Source organism: Silurus aristotelis (genome assembly GCF_946808225.1).
Source record: "Silurus aristotelis genome assembly, chromosome: 28".
NCBI classification, from domain to species: domain Eukaryota; kingdom Metazoa; phylum Chordata; class Actinopteri; order Siluriformes; family Siluridae; genus Silurus; species Silurus aristotelis.
This window is the reverse complement of record NC_139601.1, coordinates 4,280,053-4,307,341: the sequence shown is the minus strand read 5'-3', so window position 1 is coordinate 4,307,341 and position 27,289 is coordinate 4,280,053. Positions and strand designations below refer to the sequence as shown.

The following is a 27,289-nucleotide window of genomic DNA, read 5'->3' as shown; positions in this document are numbered from 1 at the left end:
GGCCTGCTATGAAGCTCTGACTTCAACTTCCCACTGAACACCTTTGGAATGAACTGGAATGCTGACTGCACCCCAGGCCTCCTCACCTCACCTACATCAATACCTGACTTTACTAACACCCTCGTGGCTGAATGAATCCACAAATCCCCACAAAAACACTCCAAAATCACATTTCCTAGAAGAGCAAAAATTATTTTAACTGGGAATGAAAAGCACATACCAAGCTTATGCTCAGGTGTTCACAAGCGTTTATCCATATAATGTACTTTTGACTCATTCAGGTCAATGAGACTCCGCATAATTACTATACAAGATGAAACCACATGGCTGTAATTCACTATTCACTCAGACTGACAGGGCAGATTTCCAAAGCAGGAGGAACTTGCGTCAGAATAAAATGGTGATCTCTGGTAGAGATTTTATTTATTTTTTTACCTGCCAGTTTATTAGGTACTTTTTATTGCTCAATGATTCAGTTATCCAGTCAGCCAGTGATGTATCAGCAGCACGTCATATGCAAATCATTCAGCTGCATGTCAGGTGTTCATCAAACATCAGAATGGAGGCAATGGCAGGTTTGTTGGGTTGTTAAAGGAAAAAAGTCCGCTGATTCCTGAGGCGAAATACACAAATGTATCAGGATGGGAAAAATCTGACTGTTTAAAGCTGACAGGAAATCCTTAGTAAATCAAGTAACCACTTTCTTATGAAGACGGTGAATAGAAAAGCATCTCAGAAAATACGACACATAAAACCACTGGATATAAGAGTAAGATAGATGGATGGATGGATGGATGGATGGATGGATGAATGGTTACACAGGAAGAAAGGAATCAGTTAATAGAGATCAAATTTGAAAGGAGATTGAAATTTTAATAAATAAAATAAAAGAATATCGTTCTAACATTGCTTTCAATCTATATTAGTTTCTTGAGCGATTCACCGGCCATTTTTTTTTTCTAACAACCTCGCTAAGCCTTTGCAGGCCTCTGTCACATGATCAGCTTCTTTTTTTGCTTTAAAAAAAAAAAAAAAAAAAAAAAAAAGAGAGAGAACGGTAAACGGAGGCTGGTGCAGAAATGATTATTTATAACTGCTCCCAAGGTTCCACAAGATTAAACTGTACACAGATAAAATTGCAGTGCAGTGTGTCATCCTTTGATAACGAATAAAAAAAAAAATGCATGGGGGAAAAAAAAAAAAAAGAAAATCTTATCTAAATGTTGGTTCAAGAGAAATAAGCAGTGCGGAATGTTTTATTCCTGATTAAAATTGTATTTCCAGGTTCTGTACAGTACGTAATGAATCTTATTAAGTCATACTGTAGATAATCAGTCTCTATTTGAGGTGTTTATATTTGAGAGTTAGGATACAATAGGATGCTTGGATGAACCTCTACCGGTTTTGCCACTCGATAAGCAAAACATTGCAAAAAAGTGATTTGACTGTAATTAGGATATATTGCTTTATGCTTTCGCCATTAAATGACTCTCCACTCACTTCACGAATCCCCCTGCCTGATGTCCTCGCTAGGAATCAGAAAACCGAACACAATTGAATTGGTAACATCTACCTTCGCTTTCTTGTGGTAATTCCTAGATGATTGAACGCAACGATGATGTAATTAGGAAAATCAACAACTGCAAGTAATTGAATACAAGAGCATCCGGCGAGAGCGCCAGGAGAGCCAACTTTATTCGGCGGAAACTTCACCCCAGTCACGAGGGGCTTCCCGGGTTCCTGGTTGCTGTTGAAAATGTTTCGTCATGACAAAATCTCATCAGCGAACCAATATGCTGTCCTGAACTTGAGATTGTTCTCGGCGGTGGCAAGTGGGAGTTGATGTATGTGCTTTCCTTTCGGGAAAATAATAGATATGCCCTCGACATGACACTCCGGATCGGGGGATGAAGTTGCAGCCTGCAGCGTCGCATCTTGCACGGTTTTACAATTTTTTTTGTTTGTTTGCGACGAAGAAACTCGCTGTGCGTTCCGGAGACTCGGCACGCCCGAGCGTCGACTCTTTCATTTCGCTCTCAGTTGTTCCTGTGAACGCTCGCCCAGCCGGCCACCTTGGCACAGTAACAGAGGAAAAAAATCCTCTCCTGACTGAGGCTTTAGCAAAACCTCTGCGGCCTTTTCCTGAGTGGCCATATTGTTCGGCTCTTTGATGTGGACGCTCTTTATATGGTGCACACTTTGCTTCCTACCTGGAAAAGCAACCAGATGGAGGACAAGGAGAGGAACGCAGGTATGTGTCCACATGCAATCTGCCCTATATCTGACGCACACGCAAAAACATTATATCACCTTGCCTCGGGCGTGAAAGCTTTGTTTACCGCAAGCCATTTCTAAAGAAAAGTATTTGATTACACTATTTTTCAGCCTCACTTTATAGCTACCACTTTTTTTTACAGTAATGCAATAAATCACCAGCACTCAAAGTGGGGTCTGGGAAGCCCAAAGGCAACATGAAGCATATTTGAAGGTCTGTAGTTATTATTTATTTATTTTGAATGCATTTTTTATTCGTTTCACCGCTGGAAATCACAACCCACCACTATCAAAACGATTCGATTTATTATCCAGATGTTTTGACTGGTTGAATAAATCGGAAGGGTTTAATCCATACCCTAATAAAATACAAAAAAAATAAGTCACCTTGCACCTAATGTAATCGTAATGTGTTACTGTAGACATTTAAGTGTGGCATAAACATTCAAAACAATAAACCTGCACTGAGTGAGTCTTATTTATTTTCCACTCTACGGCCGCAATATTTGCGGTTTGCAGTAAATAATTCAACTGTTGAAGTCTTTTCAGCACGCATTGATTCGAAATACTGTGTTACAAGGTGAGATGGTATTCATTCCTGTGAGTGAATGAACTCGCTTTCTTTTTCCCTTTTTCTTCTCCCACAAGCCGACTGTCTCTCGTTTGTGGTGCCGATTTGCACAAAAAAAAAACAACCTTTAAACGCTCCATTATCGACCGTCTGCTTCCTCCGGCTTGTATTCAAACCGGCGCTCACTATTAAAGAGCAACAGTAATTATGCAAAGTATAAAGAGAGCGGCCTTGCTCTTTCAGATTCAGTAATCAACACGAACAACTCCGTTTCCCCTATAATCAATGGTCTTTGTCTGATGTTAATGCGAGTATTTAGTAACATGACTCAGGGAATGGACTAAAAGCTCAATACCTGTATGCCGGTGGTCCACAGTCAATATGAGCTTGGTTTCAAGCAGAGTAGTTTAATATCTATAATGGCTTTGGATGGGTTTTAGAACTGTAAAATGCTTTTTATTATTTATTTATTTATTTATTATAAAAAAAAAAAAAAGAAAAAAAAAGACATTCTGATTCCAAGTCTATCGCTGAGAAACTGTTCTTCTGATTGCCAATGACAGCGCTGTCTAATGGAGTTTATACATTAGCATGGATTTTGAATGTAGGTGGCCGGGACTGTGATGCACCAGCAGATTGGATTTGATGTAATTTATGAAAAACATGGCTTTGTGAATGAATTCCACCGCTTTCTACTTTATTAAGGACTATTTAGAAGCAGTGGACGACGAAAGCGGTTTGTGGAAGGTTGTGGGCTTATATATCAGAGAGCCCCAGTCAGGTACTCGGAGCTCCTCCATAGGATATTATGGAATTTTTTCATTCAGTATTGACTATATGTGATAATTTTCTCCAAGGATAAAAAAAAAAAATAAAAATCCTATGCTGTCCCTGTGTCTACGTAGGTTTACTTGGAGTTGTCTGGTTTCTTCCCAACTTCCAAACACGTATTATTCGTACATACCGTTAGATGCACGTGTGTGTATGCTCACGCCACTGTACAATTACATGTGAGTACAGAAACTGCTCGTCTTATGCCGTAAAAATGTCAAGTTATACGCCTTTAGAAAACGATCCAGACACCCCGTAAACCTTATAAACAAGTTTACCAGGTCGTCAATACAATACTTTGTTCGATTGTTCCATATTTCAACTGGATTTTTAATCAATTTTATCTTCTAGTTGATGCTAATGTACACAAAAAACAGACACACGTTTACATCATTGATTAAAAATCCATAACTTGATGGTCATGAACCATTTCCGATACCATTTTCCAATTCGAGCCAAAAGCACAATCTATAGCGAACTTTTCACCTTTTTTGGACTGGTAGTTCAAGTTCAAGTTTATCTCTATAGCGCTTTTCACAATAGACATTGTCCCAAAGCAGCTTTACAAAACTTAAGAATTAAAGGGAATTATGTGTAATTATCCCTAATGAGCAGCCTGGGGCGATGTGGCAAAGAAAAACTCCCTAAGATGGTATGAGGAAGAAACCTTGAGAGGAAAGGGGAATCCATCCTCATTTGGTTTATATCAACAATGTGATTATAAATCTTAAAAACAATACAAAACACTGGAGAGTGAGAACCGCCATGAGCACCGGAGTGTGTGATTGTGAGTGATGTCCTTTCTACAGTCTTATACAATCAGTTGACGTTGTGGAACCAGGAGCTACTGAGCCACTCGTAAAAACATCTGAGATCATCATAGATCAAACTCCAGCTTCTCCATGCCAGAGCCTTTAAACGTTCAAAGAGGTCCAATGTGAAAACTCTATATGAAGTGGGATCCAAATGGCACTGGTATGTCTTTACATGGTTCGGGACGTTTGGGAGTCGGTATCTACTCTTTAAAGGTCCATAATCTTTATGAGGTGGGACACGACCGGCGCTGTTGCAACCTACGGGGCTGTTTTTCCCCATGCTGGAATGAGAGGAACGCTGTGACTGTGGAAAACAAACTTCATGTAAATAAGGCCATTTTTACATAATAGATGTTAACATTTACACTAATATGATTATTAGTTTTTTTTATATTTAATGATGGAATTCGAAAAACAACGTAAGCTTTGTTTAGGTATAGGTGCTAATTGAAGTCTGAACAAGTACATGAAAATATTTGCATTCAAAAACCCTATTACACTACTGACTTTTAACCAAAAGCAAATTCCTGGATGGGATTTAATATTTTTTTTTGGACAGTCACAAGTAGCAGCAAATAATGAATAAAGATAAGTAAACATAGCATTTGGAAAGGCAGTCCCTTTTCACACGTACTCTCCGAGCTTGTTGAGAGAAGAGTCATGTTGTCTATGAAGTCCAAATGACAAGTACATGCAACTTTCCAGGACACAGGACGAGGGTCTTCAAATTTCTGCCTGCGAAATGAGGAAAAGGCGGAATATTTTGTCCTCCTTCATTCCTGACTGAATTACTTACATAATTTAACATAATTCCAGATTGAAACAGAATTTAGTGCGAATATGATTCCATGCTTCAAATCCTACATTTATAATGCTTTTCCTGAATAATGCTGTGATAAAAATAAATAAATAAATAAAGCATTTCAGGAAATACAGTTAAACTCAAAAACTGGCATGTGTAACAATACAATGGTCGAAATATGCTTAAATTTGCATAAGTACACATCACGTTTTTGCATTATATGTACATTTTATTACGATTTATGGTTTGCACATTTCTATCCATGGCCATGTTCAGAGTCCAAAAGTGACATCAGTATCATGGGAAAGTTCTGCGTATTCAGAGTTGGTTCACTCACATGGTGATGTGAATCTGTTTGCAAGCTCTAATTGTGTAGTACATGCCACAAAGGTTGCCAGAGTTTTCTAGTAGTGCGACGATACAAGGATAAAATAAGTAATATAATATTTGCTTTTGGTCAATCAGCATAAAGAAATTTTTAGTTGTATAATCTCGATCATTGACTCTACAGTTTTGAGGCGGTACATCCATCATCCCCAGATTGTTGCTAACAAAAGGTATGGTTGAAGGCATGTTTATTTTTTCCCCAGGGGATGAAAATGATGCAATTCTTTCTTTACCTATTAGGGGCTTTTGTATTTCACTCATCTGTAGCTTATCTGTTCCATGACATGGGTGTAAGACGTTTCAGAAATGTGTCTGGTGTAGAGTCCCTATAGATAAAAACGTCTCCGGGATGATAAAATTGAAAAATGTAAATGCCTTCGAGTAAATACAGACTCCTGGCAGAGAGGAAGTGTTTGCATCCGTATACATTCAGTAATAATATAATGCTGGTGAGCAGTGGTGAATCATCTCCAGATGGTCGCTGTGTCTCAGTTGCTTTTGAATCACTGAATAAGCTCCCAAGTTTAGCTCATTAAAGCAAGTGTAATGACACAGTCTCCATAAGGAGCACAGGAATTATACACGCAGATGGTCTTCAGCCATTAGCACAACTCTGAGAAAGAAGAAAAAAAAAAAACATTTACTTCTCAGTTCAATTCTTCTAGAGAATTTTTCAGTTTGTCTAGTCTCCTATAGGAACTTTAACTCTGGAAGAATGAAACCAGTAATGCCTTCAAGTCTTTCATAGCAACTTTGACTCCAGACAAACTAAACCGGAAATGCCTTCAGCTCTTTCATAGAGTATGTAAATCTAGAAAAATTTCTGGAGTTGAAATGCCTTTAAGTCTTGTATAGAAATCTAACTGTGGAAGAACCAAAGAGGTAATGTCTTCTAGTGTTCTACAGAAAATCAAACTCTGGAAGAAGGAAACCTGCCTTCAAGTCTTCCATAAAAACTTTAAGTCTGGAAGAACTGACCCGTTAATGCTTTTAAGTCTTCTACAGAAAAATCGAACTCTGGAAGAAAGATACCAATAATGCCTCCAAGTTTTCTGTAGAAACTTCAACTCGGTAAGCCCTAAACCAGTAGATCCCTTCAAGTCTTCTATAGAAAATCTAACTCTGAAAGAATGAAAGCAGTAATGCCTTCTAAACATCTATAGGAACTTTAACTTTGTGAAGAACTACACCGTTAATGCCTTCAGGTTTTTTTTATAGAAATTGTAACTGTAGGAAAACTAAACCGGTAATGCCTTCAAGTTTTACGTAGAAACTTAAACTCAAACAAAGACCTAAACCAGTAATCCCTTCAGGTCTTCTACAGAAAATCGAACTCTGAAAGAGTGAAAGCAGTGATGCCTTTCAGTTTTCTGTAGACACTTTAACCCTGAATACTGAATACGCCATGCTGAGTTGTGCATTTTTTAAAACGCTGCACTGGAATGTGGAGCGCAATGTTTATTACAGATAACACAACGCTTATTATCATTGCCGACATCGTTTGCATCTGTGCACAATCGCGCTGATGTCCTAAACGGAGTCCTGCGAGTTCAGGACCGGTGGGGGGGATTGGGGGGGGGGGGGTCTCGCTGATGTGTTTTCTGTACGAATGTTGAGACGATTCCGTTTATTAAAGCGATGTTCAGACGTGCGGTGTTTCGCTGGTTGGAGCTCGTTGTGTCACGGCCGCACCTTGCACTAGATCATATTAAGCAGATGTTCTTCCTCCGTGCGCCGATGCTGGTACTATCACGCTAATTAGCCACTAAATGCCTAAGCGACTTCGCTTCGAAAAAAGTGTCACAATGCAGATGGAGAAACAAGTGTTTTTTTTTTTTTGCGTTTTTCTCAGCTGCGGTTTCCCATCTCGCACGCGTTCATCTGGCACGGGGGATTCTTACACGGATGGTTTTAAAGAGCGAGATGGCATTATAATGCAGCATTATAGCTCCGCTTCGTACATCTGGGTTATGACTGAATAAACAGACGCAACACAAGTACCTGAGGAAAGCAGCAATTTCTCTCGGTGCAGTTTTTAATATTGCCCCCGCTCACTCGCGAGATCGAATCAACATACCCCGGGGTTATATACCTTTATTTAACGTTCTAGTTCTTTTTTTATTTACATCGAGGACTTGCTTGAAGCTTGTAACACAACGCAAAAGTGATAAACACCCCATGAAATGTTCCTCTTATCAATAATGAAACTGGAAATGAATCAACGGACTTTCAAAACGTCTTCTTGTCGTGGGTTCCTTCTTTCCAGCTCCCATTGCTTTATTGTGATTCTGTAATGGACGGTGGCTCAGGGAACCTTTCCAGGTCTCGTCACATGTTTATCTTCTTGGGCAAAAGTATCTTCGAATTTCACGATTGCTACAATGCATCGGTCATGTGACTTTTTATGATGATCGTAAATTACAGTGAAGCCATAACGGTTATGTTTTATTTGGACATAAAAGTTTCCTTTCCAGCATCAGGAAGCACAAGAAGCACAGGACCTGTAATATGGCCTTCGATCATTTACACAGATGCTTTGGCTTGTTTTTTATTTTTTTTTCTAGATCATCTTCTCGCTCTTCTTCTCCTCCTTTTTTTGATCATCTTCTTATTCTTTGTTTCTTTTCTTTTGTTTCCTCTTCCTTTCCTTCTCTTTCTTCTTCTTTATCCTCCTCATCTTCATCACCAACTTATTCTTATTGATCTTTATTTTTTTGTTCTTTTCTTCTATTTCCTCCTCTTCCACTTCTCCGACTTCCTTCTTCTTCCTCGCTTCTTTTTGCTCTTCTGCTTTGGTTTTATTTCCTGTTTTTTTTTCCTTCTCCTCTTTCTCCTTCTTCTCTTCCTTCATTTCTCAAAATCACGGTCATCACCATCACGATCATAAACTTGTTCTCATCTACTTTTGTTTTCTTCTTGCTTTTGTTCTTGTTTTTCCGCTTTTTGTCTTTTTTCTTCTTCCTCTGCTTTTTTTTGTTCTTCTGCTTCGTCTTTTGTTGCTTTTATTTCCTCATCTTTTTCCTCCTCCCCTTTCTCCTTCTTCTCTTCCTTCATTTTTTCATCATCTTGTTCTCCTTTTTTTCTCGTGTGTTATTGTTTCACATAGATTTTTTCCTTTTATTTTCTTTTCCCACCTCTTTCTTCTCTTCCCTCTCATTCTATGTTTTGTTTTTCCTCTTCATCTATTTTTCTTCTCTTTTTATCTTCATCATCATCATCATCTTATTTTGATGTATTTACTTTTTACTTTTTTTCTTCTTTTTTCTTCTTTTTTTTTCTTGTTTTCCATATTTCTTTTCCCCAATTTCCTCTTCCTCCTTCCTGTCTTCCTTTTTTTTTTTCTCAGCTTCATTTTCTTCTTCTGCTTCGTCTTGCATTGCTTTGCCACTTCTTCATCCTCCTCTTCTTTCTCTTCTTCACGGCCATCACCATCATAATCATTATCTTGTTTTTCATTTATTTCCTCTTCTTCTTTCTCCTCCACCTTCTTCTTTTCCTTCTAGTTTTTTGTTTTGCTTTTCATCTGTATTTTTTTTTCTCTTCCTCCTTTATCATGGTCATCATCATCATCATCACCATCATCATCATCTCCTTCTTCCTTTCTTGTTCTTCTTTATTTCCATTTCATCATCTTCTTCGGGGGACCTCCTTCTTCTTGTCTTTCTTTATTCATGTCCTTGTTCTTCTTGTTCGCTTGAGCCTCAGACTGGGAAAGTTCTCGTTGGGGATAAATGCGTATGTATTGCACTGTACAGTAAATTCTTGATTTCTTCCCTGGAGGTTTGATGAGGTTACGGGTTGAGTTTTTACAGTTCCTTCACACAGTGATCTTTTCAGCACAGATGCTTTTGTAAATCTGTCCTAGCTGACTTGTTGGACACATTGTACTCATGTCCGTGTTTTCCACTTCACTGTTTGCCTGCCATCAGCTCACAAAGGCGCTCTGTTGGGTTGCAAAATTGTTGCCTTTTCAGAAGTGCGCACTTGGGCCGTTTTTTTTTTTTTTGTGTGTGTGTGTGTGTGTGTGTGTGTGTGGGCCGGTCGGCGAACAAGGTCACCGAGCACATAAAGACAGATTATTGCTACAACCGTTGGCGAGCAGAGGACGAGGTGGCTTAGCGAACTGTTTTACTATCTAATATTGAAGAGCTATAAAAAAATTTAAAACCCACCCTGAAAACGCGGCACCTCGGCTAGATTTTGCTCCGTTACAAGGTGACTCTCAGTTTTCCGTAAACTTTATCAAAGAAAAAAAGTGGACACGGAGATAATCTAAAGCTCAGTTTTTGACGGGTTTGACGGGTCGACATGGCTGTGATGCAGTGCCGGCTTTGTGTTTGAGCTCAAAACTCCTGACATTTATATCTGTTTATCTGAAAGATGCTTTTATTCAAAGCAACTGTTAGGTGATGCAGGATGAAATTCAAGCACAGAGGAGAGCAAGTGATGGTTATGGGTCTGTTATACTCTGTGTTATACTCTGTGTTATACTCTGTGTTATACTCTGTGTTATACGCTGTTATACTCTGTGTTATACGCTGTTATACTCTGTGTTATACTCTGTGTTATACTCTGTGTTATACTCTGTGTTATACACTGTTATACTCTGTGTTATACTCTGTTATACTCTGTGTTATACTCTGTGTTATACTCTGTTATACTCTGTGTTATACTCTGTGTTATACTCTGTGTTATACTCTGTTATACTCTGTGTTATACTCTGTGTTATACTCTGTGTTATACTCTGTTATACTCTGTTATACTCTGTGTTATACTCTGTGTTATACTCTGTGTTATACTCTGTGTTATACTCTGTTATACTCTGTGTTATACTCTGTGTTATACTCTGTTATACTCTGTGTTATACTCTGTGTTATACTCTGTGTTATACTCTGTTATACTCTGTTATACTCTGTGTTATACTCTGTGTTATACTCTGTGTTACTCTGTTATACTCTGTGTTATACTCTGTGTTATACTCTGTGTTATACTCTGTGTTATACTTTGTGTTATACTCTGTGTTATACTGTGTTATACTCTGTGTTATACTCTGTGTTATACTCTGTGTTATACTCTGTGTTATACTCTGTGTTATACTCTGTTATACTCTGTGTTATACTCTGTGTTATACTCTGTGTTATACTCTGTTATACTCTGTGTTATACTCTGTGTTATACTCTGTGTTATACTCTGTGTTATACTCTGTGTTATACTCTGTTATACTCTGTGTTATACTCTGTGTTATACTCTGTGTTATACTCTGTTATACTCTGTGTTATACTCTGTGTTATACTCTGTGTTATACTCTGTGTTATACTCTGTTATACTCTGTGTTATACTCTGTGTTATACTCTGTGTTATACTCTGTTATACTCTGTGTTATACTCTGTGTTATACTCTGTGTTATACTCTGTGTTATACTCTGTGTTATACTCTGTGTTATACTCTGTGTTATACTCTGTGTTATACTCTGTGTTATACTCTGTTATACTCTGTGTTATACTCTGTGTTATACTCTGTGTTATACTCTGTGTTATACTCTGTGTTATACTCTGTGTTATACTCTGACACGTCAGGACTGAAATCAGAACTCGTAGTAGTTTAATATAATTACCAGCATCTTCATCTTAATCAGTATCATCATCAATATCATCAGCATCAGCTTCAGTTTCTTCCTTTTATGGTTCTTTTTCTTATTCGGTTTTCTCCTTTGTCTCGTTTCTTTTTCTGTTTGTCTTCTACTTCTCCTTCTTCTGTTTTTTTTCCTGCTTTTATTTCATCGCCTTCTCATTCTTCTTCTTCACTGACTTTTCTTTCAATCGACAGTTTTCTGTATTTTCTATAAAAAAAATTTTTTTATTTTTTTTCATCGTCCTTCATCATTTTTTTTTCTTTTTTTTCTCTTCTACTTTTTGCTTTTTGTATTTTTTATAGTAGGTTGTATCATTGGTGATTGCACTGCATTATGATCTTTACATCCCCGCATTTGCGCTTGTGTGTATTTGCACCGTCTTCCTGTGTATTGCGTGGTGTTGTGTAGAACAGTAGTGTAATAGTAGTGTAATCTTCTTCTTCTTATTATTTGGGCTTCTCGCATTAGGGGTCGCCACAGCGGATCATCCATCTCCATACCCCCCTGTCCTCTACATCTGCCTTTTTCAAACCAACTACCTGCATGTCTTCCCTCACCACATCCATAAACCTCCTCCTTGGTCTTCCTCTTTTCCTTCTTCCTGGTGGCTCCATCCTCAGCATTCTCCTACTGATATACTCCATGTCCCTCCTCTGCACATTTCCAAACCATCTCAATCTCGCCTCCCTCACCTTGTCTCCAAAACGTCCTACATGCGCTGTCCCTCTAATTAACTCGTTTCTAATCCTGTCCATCGTCGTCACTCCCAATGTAAACCCCAACATCTTCTGATAGTCAATTTCATCGATAGGGTGAAACAGAGCGACTACATCTGGAGGATATTTTTGTCAAAGTCATGCTGTTTTGGCCTTAAGATTACTCTCAAGCATGTTTGGGGAGGAAAATATTTAGCGATCTTACACAGAAGTTTACGCATCGCTGATCATGATTTTGTGTGGATTTGTTAGCGTGTATTAGGGAGACCGTGCTGCTGTTCTGTACGGCTCAGCTAAACGGGAAACAAGGAAACATGAACATGTCAACTGTAGTGAAGAGAAACTGCACCGTGCAGCATGAACATTGGGTTTATGCATCTCTCTCTCTCTCTCTCTCTCTCTCTCTCTCTCTCTCTCTCTCTCTCTCTCTCTCTCTCTCTTTCTCTCTCTCTCTCATTCCCTGACATTGTTGCTAATGTACAGTCTGTGGTTTATGTAAATCTGGCTGTCACAGGAATCAGGCAGGCTGGAGAATAGTCGATTCAGCTTTTCTACACTTTAGAACTTGTGTTGAGTTTAACAGTGCAACCGTGCTATTGAGCTCTTTTGCTGTTTTATTTCTCTTCCGTTTCCTTTTTTTCTTTTTTTTTTCTCAGATATATACACATCTACTCTCACACACAGTTCTCATAGGTCCTACCACTGAGAGCCAGTAGAGGGGGGAAACAAACCTTTCACTAGAATAAAACTTCTAATAGAGGAGTAGAACATGGCTGTAAATCCAAACGAATTGTATTTCTTTGGAACGTTCTCGATCCAATTAATGCCATCAAATGTAAATTACATTTTATATTATTATGATTTTAGTTGGAATTAATTTTAGACTTTTGATTAAAAAGTATAATTACTGTAGCCATTTACTAATTATATAGACCTGATAATGTATACATCATCTATTTTTGCTTTGTGGTTGAACAATAATTTTGTATTTGTTAGCATAAAAAAAAAAAGAAAGAGAGAATAAATAAATGAACTTAATCAGACTAATGGCAAACACTGAAAAGAGTTGCAGGACAACCTGAAAGCAGCCTGAAAAAGCCTGAAAAATATACAAGTATACAAACATACATTATGCACATACATGATGAACATGTTATATAAAGAACAGTTTTGTTGCTGACTCCAGAGGAAAATGGCATAAAATGTACCAATGCCAAATTTTGGTTACATTTGTAAAAGTCGCCACCTCCGGCGCTGCCATCTGCCGTCTTGAATTTGTTTTCAATGCTGCCCTGCATTACAGTTTGGGAAATCGTATGTGTACACTGAAAGTACACTCGAGTCAATTGTGGGTATAAATATGTAAACAAATGTAGGAAACGAAGTTGTTCACTCAGAACTCTGCTACAAAATGGCAGACATCTGGCGGCAGGTAGTTGTTTCAGGCACATCGATTGATGCGTATTGCAATCAGAGACTTTCCTACACCTTTTCTGCACAACTAATACACAATTACAATCACACTAACAAATCAGAACTAAATAAATTCATCCATCCGTGGGGCTTTATGTAGGGGATCTCCAGAAACACCAGGAATATGTGGTTTATTTGTACTTTGGCAGGTATTAAAAATAATTGAAACAAAGTGTACAGCTCACATCTGGTCTATTTGTGATAGCTGGTTCAAAGGTATGAGGTTTTATCGGGTAGAGAAGAAAGAATTTATTCGGGTGTGAAGTAGACAAGCTAGAATTCAGTGTTCGATTTTTTATTAAGTCTGACAGCAGGGCAAAAAAATCAACAGTTTTAGATTACATTGTAGCTATTAGACATCCAGCTTCAAAACAACACCAGGATAAAATCCCAATCTAACAGTGACTAAATGTGCTAGTTTTGGCTAGTTAGTATTATATTAGCGCAACGATCCTATAATGTTTGCGCATTTTTGGTCTTTTTTTTTTTGCCGTAAAATTCGATTTAACTCCATCCCTATTTTCAGAGGAAATGATTCTTCATCCTGCCTTAATGCCAGGTCCTAAAAGGGCTCAGCCCTTCAGAGATTTGTGTTTTTCCACTTTAACACACCAAATTTAGCACATTATGACCTTGGTAATTAGCTGATTTATTGAATCAGGTGTGCTAAATGAGCTAAAATGCTGAACTCTGCAGCGCTTTGGCTCTCCAGGAATGGAAAAAAGACCTTGTTTGGGTCTGGAATGAGAAAGTTTTATTGAGATATTGTCTCAGAAACAGATGAACCAAAATATTGTGGTATCTTATGGATAATTGCAGCTGTTTTATTAAAAGCCAAAATCAAAAATGTATGGCTATGATGATGTAATTACATGTGGTGAACTGGTTAGTTAGTTAAATAAATAAAAACATTAATACAGATAAAGTAAAAAACGTTTTTGAGAGATTGTGTCACTATCAAATATCATATTTGTGACCTTGACCAACTTTTCAGCCTTGAGATGAGGGTGAGGTGTTCAGCCTTCACAACCTGTGTGAAAAGATTTGGATCGAAGTTGGTGTAGTATCTTTATTTTCTCCTGGATATTTGGATCTAACAATTTATGTGGGTGAAGCGTATTTGCTTAAAACTTATTTAGACTATAAAGGGGAAAAATCTCACAAAGTAGGAGGCACACAATTGTATGAGATGTCTATGGATAAAGGTAGCATGAAATTGTCTCTTCACTTGAACTAGAAGACCCGAACCTTTTCCATGGAGACAATGCCCCTGTGGACAAAGCCAGTAAACAGTAGCTGCCAATCACAGCACAACGATGCAAGTTTTCCTGTCCTGTGAAATTCCATATTTTTTATTTTTGCGTGTTGGATGTCAAAATTCCAGATTCTTGTTTTGTTTTGTTTTGTTATAGCCAGGTCTTTTGGAAAGGTGCAAAAATCCTGCCCCAAAATACCCAAGTATACCCAATCTAACAGTCTAAATGTGTGCTGCCATGATCACTGAGGCATTGAACAACTGATTACACCGGGTTGCATAATAAAAACTGCAAGCCTGTTGCTCCCTGTAGGCTTATTATCTTCCTTTCTGCATGTTAGAGCATCTGAAAATTTACATACTACACTAACTTTATTTGACATGCGCAACCTACTTCAATGGCATACCAAAGACTTCTGGCGAGAGGCCACAACGCTAACATCCTGCATCCTGAAGTCACCAGAAATAAATGCGTTGCTTATTAATGCCAATGGGGGAAGCCTGGCGCTCTTATGCTAATTCACGATTTTTAGATTTTGCTTGCTCCAGAAGCCATTCTGGTGTGGTCAAGTGAATCAGTGTTAATCAGCATTTGTGCTCATTCATATTTAAGGGTGTTACGTAAGTGAGGTACTGATGTAGATGATGTGAGGAGGCCTGGGGTGCAGTCATTGTTCACATTCAGAAATGTGATTTGCTTACCATTACCATTTTTAATAGTAATATATGTCAAATTTGCATATTTTTCCCAACCTCTTTTCCCTATTGTCCTTGTCTGAAAATTTTCGCTGCTAGACCAACCCTAAAAGATTATTCTCAGATGATCTGCGTGACAGACACTCAATAACTCTCGCTTCTTTGGAAGCATTTAACACCAAATCATGATTCTTCTTGCTGCTGATTTTATGGATGATGCTGATTGTTTGTAATTCACATTTTAGTTTTTGATTATATATTTTCTCCAATCGCCTTGAAATTTGAGTCACAGCACTATGATATCACTCCCCACTAAACCTTTTGCTCGAATTTCTGATATTCAGGATAATTTGGCACATTTGCTAAACACAGGATCAGGCTTCCATTACTTTTCTCTCGTAAATGCATACCTGTGATATTAGTTTTGCTGTTGTTTAGAATTCAATTCAGAATTCGACTTCTGTTTTCACCTCTAGGCTTTTTTTTTTCCTAAGCAGATCTTTTGCGTGCTTTCAATCAAACAATGCCCGGAAATGTCAGAAATGACGAGTGCTGGTTTCAAAGTGACTGCTTTATCTACATTATATTCAATGAACCTGGCTGGTAGTTCACCCCTGCTATCAGTCATGCAGCCATCTGACATGAGTTATCATGCTTCCTTAAGCCTTTTCTCTTTTTCACTTCTATATCGAAGTAGTTGCTCATCAGTTCAGAGTTGTTTGATACATATTACAGCATGAGTCTGAACTTTTTTTGCTGAAAAACAGAGGTGGGGGAAAAACATAAAAAAAACAAAAACAAACATGATTCTTCGTTATTTTTATTTTTCATTCATTCTCTTAACTTTTACACTCCCAGTCTAATATCTGTAAGAAGGCGTTCACAAGGTCATGCGACAGAAAAAAGATGGGGAATTTAAAGGAAATGCAAAGTTCCCCGTCGACTCCATGGCCTTTAATTGGGCAGGTGTTTCATCTTGTTCTGGCGGAGATTGGTTTTATTTACATGGACATGACACTGTATTGGCATTTTTATTTTTGGACCATGATTTTATCCAAAATCAAATACTGGGTGTGGCATCGGGGGCGTGGCCGGTTTGTGAATGGAGGCCGAGCCCGGCGGAGATGAGCGGTAAGAAACACACACCTGTTGGGAATGTATCTAATCAGTGTTCTCTTTTGCAGTGAGCATGGAAAATGTGTGTGTGCATGAAAGAAACCTGGTTCTATTGAAACTGGTCGCCACCCCACTGTTCTTCTTTCCGCTGAACCGTTCGCTCTCCTACACTGGGTTATGAACTAGCATTGATTTCAGGCCCGGGTCAGTGTTTATTGCTTTGCATTATATAACAACGGTTTATTTTAGTGACTTTGGCAGCCCATGAAGAGGCATTTAACATAACGATCATTATGGTCGTTAAAAGCGGACGCAAATAGGTTTGGAAAAAAGTCAGCGAGACGAAACGAGACTTGTGGGTAAATAAAATGAGTAGTCTAGGCGTCTCCCATTTCCTTTTGGGAAGCCTTGGTAAAAATAATGATTGTGTTATTGTGCGCCTCGGCGGTCAATAAATTAAAACCTAATGCTGACAAGTAAACAGTGAAGAGATTCCTTTTTTTTAATTGTTTTTTTCTTTCTTGCCTCTGAAGTGTTTTTAATTACTTCCTGCACCGCAAGCTGCGCCGAGCTCTCACGTACCGTGCGAGGGGAATAACGTCACACCGGTCCAGGAAGCCGAGAAAAAGCACCAGAGGTGAAGGCCACTGTTTCTTTTATTTTTCTCGCAAGCTTTTGGGTCCAAAGAAGTTTAATTAGCGAAAGCAATAAAAAAACATTTAAAAAAGAAGGAGAAGCAGCAGATCGGCAGGTGAATAACATCTCCATTCCAATCGACGGCTCTCTTTTTTCCGCCCGTGCCATTGTCTGCCTCAGAAGCTCTTCTGACAAGTTTCTAATTGCCATAAACTCATGTATATTCATATCAAGCATGCTGATTATTATTTTTTTTCTTTCCTGTTGATGAAGCCAGGCTACAGTTCATTATTACAGATTTGGTGTGCATACGTATTACATAACTAGTCATTCAGCCCTATCTCCCACACACACACACACAAACCTTATTTCTCAGCTTGTCTGTTGCACTTTCAGCTCCATATCGATAAATAATCCCTCAGCGTACGCCCTCTGAAAGTCACACCAGTCGATCTCATAACTCGCAATCCCATAGAAGGTGCCTTGGAGAACCTCGCTTATGTGGCGCTTTCCAGCTGTTCATTTTGATGTAACCTTTAGCGAGGGATAGCCAATATCCCTCCTAGCACGTCGAACGGCCGACCGAGGAGGAGTTCAATAACCAAACGTGCTGAGCGTGTGCGTTTCTGGCCTTATATATACGTCCTACAGTGCAGGTGTGTGTGGGTGTGTGTGTGTGTGTGTGTGTGTGTGTGTGTGTGTGTGTGTGTGTGTGTGTGTGTGTACTCTGTGCTCCATTTGCCTTATTTACCTTTTATTAACAGTTGCCTCACTGTGACATTTCATCTGGCAGGCCATGGTATGTGATCTTAACTCAGGCTTACACACCTCACATATATTTATTTATTTATTTATTTATTTATTTATTTATTTATTTATTTATTTATAAAACATTTAAAACTTCACACTTATCTCTTCTGAACTCTCTCCCTCAAGGCAAAAATAGTAAAAAAAAAAAAAAGAAAAAAGAAAAAAAAAAAAATAAATATATATATATATATATATATATATATATATATATATATATATATATATATATATATATATATATATTGTCTTAAATACTGGATATGAGATCATTATTGATGTGATTAAAGCACATAGATAGAAACTCCAGCCGTCTTTACAGTGAACTGGAACACAGTCGGGAGCTTCAGCCTGCTTTTATCGTTTACTTCTATCGTTTTCTCGCTCATTAAGGTTTTGTAATATCAGTCGCCATAATATTAATCTGTGCTGCCGAGGTCCTCGTACAAGACTTTCATCTCTCTGTTACGTGCCTGCATTGAAATCCGACGCTGGACAAAGGATAAAGTGATAGACAAAGACATTTTTTTTATGCAAAATGAAAAGAACTTCGGGAAGTTTTCTTCTGGACTGTTTTGACATTCGCTATTTTTCCCCTTTTTTTCTGTAAAAGAAAATAATTCTACCATCTGTGATTCAACATATTACAAAAAAGAATTCTGGCAATAAACGAAAGAATGGAAGAAGAAAGATGGGCGAGCTAGATGAGATGCAAAAGTGGAAGATGCACAGTGCAAATAGAGCTTTTTTTTTTTCTATTTGAAACAATAGCAAGTGGAATCAGAAAGTGAATTCACACCCCTGTACTTTGATGTACACCTTTTTATTAAGGGTTGAGGGGTTTTTATGGCTTGATGTGTCTCCACTAGTTCTGTAAACCTTCGACCTGGGCAGTTTATATCATTTTTCGAGGCAGATCTGGACTTAGTCTGGGCCACTTAAGGATATTCAGTAACTTCCCCTAAAGCCACTGTATTGTTGTTCTGGCTGTATGCTTAGGGTCATCATTGTGTTGAAAGATGAACTGTTGCCCCAGACGGTTTTGGGTTGCAATTCTCTTCCCTGTATGAGATCAGTAGGATGATGCACCCACCACCATGTTTCACTATAGTTGGGGTGGTATTAGCCAGTTGATGTGCAGTATTTGTTTCTTCACCAGACATAATGTTTCCTGTTTTGCCCTAAGGCTTTTTATGGGGGTTTCTTTTAGGTTATCAAACCAGAGAATTTTTTTCCACACGCTGAGTCCTGTCTTCTGCCTCTTACTCAAAGAGGGCTTTCGTTTTGCCGCTCTGCATTGACCGGCACTACATAAAAAAAAAAATTGCAGAGAAGGTTCCATCAAGAACCATCATTTCCTTTGGGGTGTTCCTGGGGAACTGCAAGTAAGAGAAAGAGAAAGAGAAACTCTGAATCACTGCTTTTCAATTTTGAGGAAACATAGGGTAGCGTAAGTCATTACTGAAACTGAAAATAAAAATGTCTACAAATGTTAATAAAGGAAATGAAACTTTTTTTTTTAGCATGCTGTGATATCCAAAAGAATAACAAGAGCTAGTGTAATGTGTCCTGATGGTCACAGTGTCTCCATGTTGCTCCACCTCTAATATAAAACAATGTTGTCTCTGATCCAAAGTGTTGAGAAAGAACGTGTAAAGATCTCTCCATGATGTTAGACCCCGAGAACTGCCATGCAACAAAACAATGTACTTTCTAATCTGAAGAGAGGATCTCTTTAATCTGAGGAGAGGAAGATATTTGTTCAGCTGCCCTCTCTCCCATCCTTGAGTTCCCTCTTTCCCCCTTGGGAATATGGCCGTGCCATGGAAAGGTGACTTAGAAGTTCCCTGAATTCAAGCTACTGTACATGCATATTGTAATTATTACATCTTAGGAATTAAAGAATTTTAACTCTTCATGTTTGGTATCATTTAGAAGGTCTCACTGTGATTTGAAATATGATCTCAGTCCCATATCAGCAGAACAGACCAAAAATATAGGTCTCAGGTTTGGGGAAAATTCTTTCCTACTGATGCGAGGGTTGTCCCAGAGAAGATCTTTATCAGGTGTTGTTTTTTAAACTAGGTAGTTTTTAGGTAACCTCCTGTCCCAAGAAAGGGTTTGCAAAGCTTTACACACTTTGAATTTTACGAGTGTTGGGTGTTGAGTGTTATGATCGTTTGGGTATTTAAGGAGATTTGGCGAAACACTCGGGGAAGAATTCTGTATACAGAACTTCCCAAACAGTCTCTGTGTGTCTCTATCGCCAGGTACAGTGACTCTTTCCCAATTCTTTTGTAAACTGCATTGCTAAACTATTTGGTTTTATGCTGATCATGTTGTGTAACTTCCTTCAAGTCAAGTCAAGAAGCTTTTAATGTCATTTTAACCAATATATAGCTGACGCAGTACACACTGAAATGAGACAACGTTCCTCCAGAACCCTGGTGCTACATGAAACAAGATAAAACAACATAGAGCTACATAACAGAACACAGAGCTAAGGACTAAAGTAAGTTGTCCTCGCCACGTAAAGTTCAACTTGGTGCAAACAGACAACACAAGACAGTGTAGGACAAATACACAAAACACAAACTAGCGCCGCCAGTAAACCTACTGTATGTTATACAGTACAGTGTGCAGAAGAGAGAAACTGTATACAGGAGTGTAAATAAACACAAAATGTAAACACAAAAGGTTGTGCAAACTCTTCAATTAATCGTTGTAGATTTGACATTTGTTTATTGACTATTGCTTGGCAAATAAATGTTAAATTCTTGATTAACTCTGACATTTCCTGAAATAATTGATATCTAGTAGATTATGTACCGTAGTCTGGTGTTACGGCAAATCTATGACCAGGATAAAACATACAGAAGGCTTATGAACGGATGGAGCACAACATCTGGGAGCTTCTGAGGTGATCAGCTTGAACTAGATATATTCAAGTTTAATCCTTATTTCAAATTGGAGTCAGATTCGAGTAAAAATAAAATGTAATACATGTAACAAATTGCTATCCATTTTTATTCATCATTTACAGCAGCGTGAGAAAGACTATCACGCAGCATACCTTCACCCATGCCAGTGTATCCGTTGTTCGGCCATTGGGTGGGTTACCCTACAAACGGCTTCCCGAAATGTGTCCACCCATGTGCATATTGTTCTAGCAGAACACCTGCAAAGGGCACCGAGTTGGAACCCCGTGTCTGCTAAAGGCAGCTGGGGAATGTACGCAGCTCCTGTGCGTCTGTATGTGTTTGTGGAAAAGAGAAAAGAAGACAAAGAAAGCGCACAGCATGCGTGCATCATCTGTGCAAGAGACTATGCATACAAAGCTCAAGACTGTTCGAGTGTGTGTGTGTGTGTGTGTGTGTGTGTGGTTTTGCAGGACAGCAGGCGTCGGATACACACGCTGCCAAGCGCAATTAGGAAAGCAGAGAGTCGTCGCTCTCACACCAGGAGAAATATGCTGACAAAGCCCAAAGCCGAACAGGCTTCTTCTGCCCTCGCACGTTCATCCATCTAAAAACCCAATCAAGCGCCGAAAATCCGACGAGCCACGTTAATTATTAACACGCTGCTCTTTTAGATCGGATGCGGCGGGATGTTTATGCGCTTTAGGGCCAAACTCGGTCACCGGTATGCTTTATTTTCACAAACACCCCAATAAGCCAACGTTTATGCCACTGTAAACGCGATTTAATTGGACGCTTATGCGCTCCGAAAGCGCAAATCAAGTTTGCGATGATCCGCCAGAGGAGGAGGAGGAGGAGGCGCAATCCTTGAGCACCGAATCGAAAACTGCGGCATGTCGGGTAAATTTCAATTAAGATCCATATCAGCGTCAAGGAGATGGAACAATATTAAAGCAGCGTTTGCTTCTCTAGGCCATTCTGCTGCAATCATTATCCTTTCATGGGCTTTCCAAATGTTCCTCGCAGTGCCATTTAATATTGCTTCAGTCCTTTGGATTTTATTTGTGTCAGATGGCGTATTGTAGTCTGTAATGTTTTTTTGGTATTTTTTATTTGATATCGTCAGGGTTCTCCTGGAGCTTGCAACACGCACTGCTTTAATTAAAGGCAGGTAGTGCGAAAGGCCGAACACTCTGGTAATTGAAGGCTAAATGAATTTATTGTATTCACCGCTCTGTTGTGTCAGCTTGTGGGCATGCTGGGGATTGTTGTTTGACATAAAAGTAAGCAGAGCAAGAGCTGACACGAAAAAAAAATCTACCTTGTTACGGAAATATATATAATACCTTCATCTTTTTTCGGCTGCTCCCATAAGGGGTCGCTTAGCCTTCACAGCGGATTATCTGTCTCCATACCACTCTTTCCTCTACATCTGCCTCTTTCAAACCAACCACCTGCATGATTTCTTTCACCACATCCATAAATCTCCTCTTTTGTCTTCTTCTTTTCCTCCTTCCTGGTGGCTCCATCCTCAGCATTCTCCTACTGATATATTCATGTCCCTCCTCTGCACATGTCCAAACCATCTCAATCATACCTCCCTCACTTTTAAACTCCCTCTAATAAACTCGTTTCTAATCCTGTCCATCGTCGTCACTCCTGATGAAAATCTCAGCATCTTCAGCTCTGCTACATCCAGCTCCACCTCCTGTCTTTTACTTAATACCACTGTCTCTAAACCGTACAACATCGCAGGTCTCACTACAGTCCTATAAACTTTCCCTTTCACTCTTGCAGATACCTTCAGCTGCTCAAAATACTCCATTTTCGCAACACTCTCCCCACTATTCAACACATTTCCATCTCCATCCTTTATTGCTCTAACTTGCAGCACATCCTTCCCAGCTCGGTCCTTCTACAAATCCTTTTCTCCTTCCTTAGTGTCCATCTTCTCAAACAGCTTCTCAGATGCCTTTTCCTTGGCTTTCACTACATCCCTCTTCACTTGCTGCCGCATCTCCTTGTACTCCTGCCTACTTTTCTCATCACTCTGTCTATCCCATTCCTATTTTACCAACCTCTTTCTCCCTATGCTCTCCTGCACTTCCTCATTCCACCACCACGTCTCTTTGTCTTCATTTCTCTTTCCAGTTGTCACACCTAGAACTTTTCTTACTGTCTCCCTTATCACTTCTGCAGTAGTTATCCAATCATCCAGCACCTCTTCACCACCACCGAGCCCCTGTTTCCACCATCTTATTCTTTTTTCAGTCCTTACTCACCTCCTTTTCTTCTTCACCTCCAAAACCATCTTACAGACCACCATCTGATGCTGTCTTGCTACAATGTCCCCTGAAAAACACCATACAGTCTCTAATCTCCTTCAGGTTGCATCTCCTACATAGAACATAGTCCACCTGTGTGCACCTTCCTCCACTCTTATATGTCACCCTATGATTCTTCTTCTTCTTAAAATATGTATTCAAAACTGCCATTTCCATCCTTTTAGCAAAATCTACCACCACCTACCCATCACCTTCTCATCACCTCTGTTCCTACATGTGAATTCTTTCCTACATACACGTTCCACAACTTCATCTAACTCTTTATCTAAGAATTTTTCCTTCTCCTCCATCTTACAACCAACTTGAGGAGCATAAGCACTGATGAGATTTATCATCACCACCAATTTCCACCGGTACCCTGTTGGCTAACAGTACCTGTAGCGGTGGTTTGTAACCCGGGCCTCGACCGATCCGGTATGAAATTCTGGTTCGCGATCCGCATATTTGATTTGGCACGTTTTACGCTGGATACCGTTCCTAAAGCAACCCTCCCCATTTATCCGGGCTTGGGACCGGCACTAAGACTGCACTGGCTTGTGCAACAATAATGGCTGGGTTTTAAATACTGTGTATATATAAAACTCATTATAGGGGATTTTGTACTTCTGGAAATTTCATTCAGTAAATGTCATCAATCAAATTAAATCTTTATTACATATGCAATCAAATCTATAGCTTGCGCATTCTGTGTGTATGAATAGTACAACCATGAAACGAATTTCAAATTAAGTAATGAGGGAAAAAAATATTTCTAATGAATTAGGGTGATATGGTGAGATTAATGAATTTGTTTTGTTAATTAAATAAGTGATGGAACCTTGTCATGGATTGTACTTATTGAGACACTTTTTTTTTTTCCCATGTTTTAATTGTAGGAATTTGTAGCTCAATGGTTAAGATGTTGAACTTCTAATTGGAAGGTTGTGAGCTTAAATCCCAGCCCCACTACATGATGCGCAATGCACGGCCCTTCCGCTAGGACTTATCTCTTATCCCAGTTACATAAATAAAAAAAACTGTAAGTTGGTCTACGAGCATTTCTGCCCATCTTTTGCATCGTTTGCATATGTTTTGAAAGTATGGACCTTCATGATTTCATAAAGGGCAGAATTCCTTGTATGGGCACTTCTTCCGGAAGAGCGCTCCACACTTCAACCAGATTAAAGAGTATCACCGTGCTTCTTTCGGTTACGGAGGTCGCTGGACAGGACTTTCTCGAGAGGAATGTCTCCAAAGAAGTGCGCTTTTGGTTGTGAGGCAAGGACAACCTTGTTCAGTACTTAACATATAAGACACGTCCTGCTGTAGTCACTGTTACTGCTGTTGTTCTTGATGTTCAGTTTCATACTCGGGATCCAGTTCTGAATCAGATATGTACGGCTGGATCTGATTGTTAGCCATAGTTAATTTAAGTCTATAATGTTTGTGTTCCTGTTTTATTTATTACGATGACATGATCGCTTCGCAAAAGCTGTGTGCGCTCGTGACTCTTTAGCTCCGCCCACATCACTCCAGGAGCGCGGCTGTTTTCAGAGAGAAATGTAAATGTATTTGTATCTTTCTTTTGCAAATCTGATCAAAATAGGGACTCTTCGGAGATATTTAGGATACAGTACTACTCTGTAGATACTCAAAATTAACATGAGATTAGCCGAAACTGTGTGTTATGTAAAAATAATAGTGAAGCTCTGAATAAAAGTCTTACTTTGGCCCAAAGGTTTTGTTATTATTTATGTTCTTACAAGATCGTGGTATTCAGTGCAATAGGCACAATATTTAGTTGCTCTCTATATTCTAGAAAGTGCATTTGCTTTGATCACTGATATTTACATCATCCACCATTAACACAGTAAGGATCTGTGTCGTGGCCATGCCAAGTGGAATATTTAGGGTTCCTTTTTTTTATTTTTTGGATGCTAAAAATCATTTTGAACTAGTTACCTGCTAGTTATAGCTGCAGGAGCTAAAAGCTTTTACTATTTAGCCTTTCAATACAGTTTGAAAGAAACAAGCACCGTGAAACTCGAAGGAATGTAATTTAAATGCAATACAAATCAGCACGACTTCACTACCGTGTGATTGAGGTGTTTTCTATTGGAATCATGTGCGTATTATTTCCTGTGCATCTTTGGATGAGAGAAATTACAAGTGTGGAAAAAGAAAAGCATTGAGGTAGTCTGAAAAAAATAAAAAAAGGATTAAATTAATTATCCAGAAATAAAAGCTGGTCTGAAATCTAACTCATGGCTAAGTTTTCCTTGAGTGGAAGGTAAAGAGGTTTAACTTCCTGCTACTCCATCTGTGTCTCCTTAGATTTCCTGCATGGTTAGATGCTCATTAAATGCCCTAAGAGTACCTTCTCTAATATCCCTCCACCATTAGTCCGTTCTCACTTTCGCTTTTTAAAGCTTCCGCGTCTCCTCCTCTTGTCTCCCGGTTCAAACTTTCGGATCACATGTTCCAGCGTGTCCAGCATGTCAAACTCCTCTGAGAAAGAGAGGGTGAGAGGGGTGGGGTGGATTTAAGGGCATCCTTCAAAGGGCTGTGTGAGAAACTTGAATGAACTCGAATGAAACGAGACGATTTGGACCAAAGTGCATCTCCGTCAGGCAACAACCTGCTCGTTTCTTCAATCTCCACCAAACTCAAAGTCGGATTTCCATGTTGCAGTTCACCATGGGGCTGTTTTGGTAATTGGCAAGACAGAAAGTTTTCTCTAGAAGTCTTTCAGTATTCTTCTTTTTTTTTTTTCTTTTTCCTCGCTGGGATTGATAGTCGTGTGTTTGTGTAGCTAATGGCGTCTTCTCCGAACACCGGGTCAAGCTGCTTGCCGAGATGTCTCAATTAGTTTTTTTCTCCAGCAGCCCGTGGGAGGCTTTCATTTTTGTGCATGTGTGTTTGTGTGTGTGTGTGTGTGTGTGTGTGTGTGCGTGCATTTCCCCAGTCCCAAGTAGTACCATTGTAGTTTGTTATTACTTTACCATACTTGTCTACCATTGTCAGGCTCATGGTTGTCAGTAAACCTGGCCTCAATGTTTGTTTACTGTTACAACATTATCGACTACAAGAGTTGATTGCGATTGGAAGTCTACCGAAGATTTGGAAAAAAAAAAAGTTTTAGCTCTTTGCTTTACGCTTTTCCAGATCGGGTTCTTCATTCCAAATTATCAAAAAAACACTCTTTCTGATTTTTGTGTGAAGCGATTAGTGCTCCACTCCGAGCGCGATGAAGCAACAGGATACAGCCAGGATGCTGTCCAACAAAAGCGCAAACGCGGAAAATATATTGGCAGTTTTGCTCTGAAGACTGCACACAGATGGATATCAAAGTATACAAAAAGCTGCCTTTTGTGCACAGAAAGCAAGATCACTCGACTGAAGAGCATGGATAAAATGCCAGATCTATCTCAGGGCTGTCTGTTTAACTCAAGGTCACTGATTTCCCCTCGTGCCCGTAAAACACAAACTCATACAGGCACATGTTAAACCATGCAACATATGCAAAGGATACAGAGCATGGATGAGACGTGTTTATTTTTGCATGAAAGACGGAATGAATAAAACCGTGTAATAATAAAATTTTTCACGATCAATAATAAATAACCTGCTGCCAAATTCACTGAATCCATATTTACCATGTAGAGCTTTTTTTTATTTTTATTAAAATACAATTTCTTAATGGTTCTGTTTAAATTGCATCCTTGCTTCCATATTATCCGGAAAAAGTCACCTTTTAATACTTAACCATTAGCGATTAGTTCATAGCTATAGACAAGGTTTCAAGTGCTTTATTTTGTAGTGCCACTTCAGATGATTAGAGACTCGACAATAGAAGTTTTTGAATTTGAAGAGGAAGCATGAAATTGAAGTGGGGACACGTACTTGTCCTAACTTTTAATTTATATAACTTATATTTCATTTAACGAGCCATGTTGCCAGCGAGAGTGGATTCAAGCAATTCTTAGAAAACCTTTCCATTTTTAAATTCTAGCCCTGTAGCCCTTTAAGTCGATGA

The 27,289-nt window shown here is 39.0% G+C and overlaps 1 protein-coding gene across 4 annotated transcripts in view; it reads left to right on the top strand.

Moving 5' to 3' along the window:
* fhit (fragile histidine triad diadenosine triphosphatase) overlaps positions 1–27,289 on the top strand; it is a 247,998-nt gene that overhangs the window by 32,827 nt on the left and 187,882 nt on the right. Inside the window, exon 3 of one of the 4 annotated variants that reach the window (XM_083534322.1) lies at positions 2,418–2,488. The exons of the other annotated variants lie outside the window; for them this stretch is intronic. The gene's annotated coding sequence lies outside the window, so the exon portion shown is untranslated. The remainder of the gene's footprint in view (positions 1–2,417; positions 2,489–27,289) is intronic. 4 annotated transcript variants of the gene reach the window in all.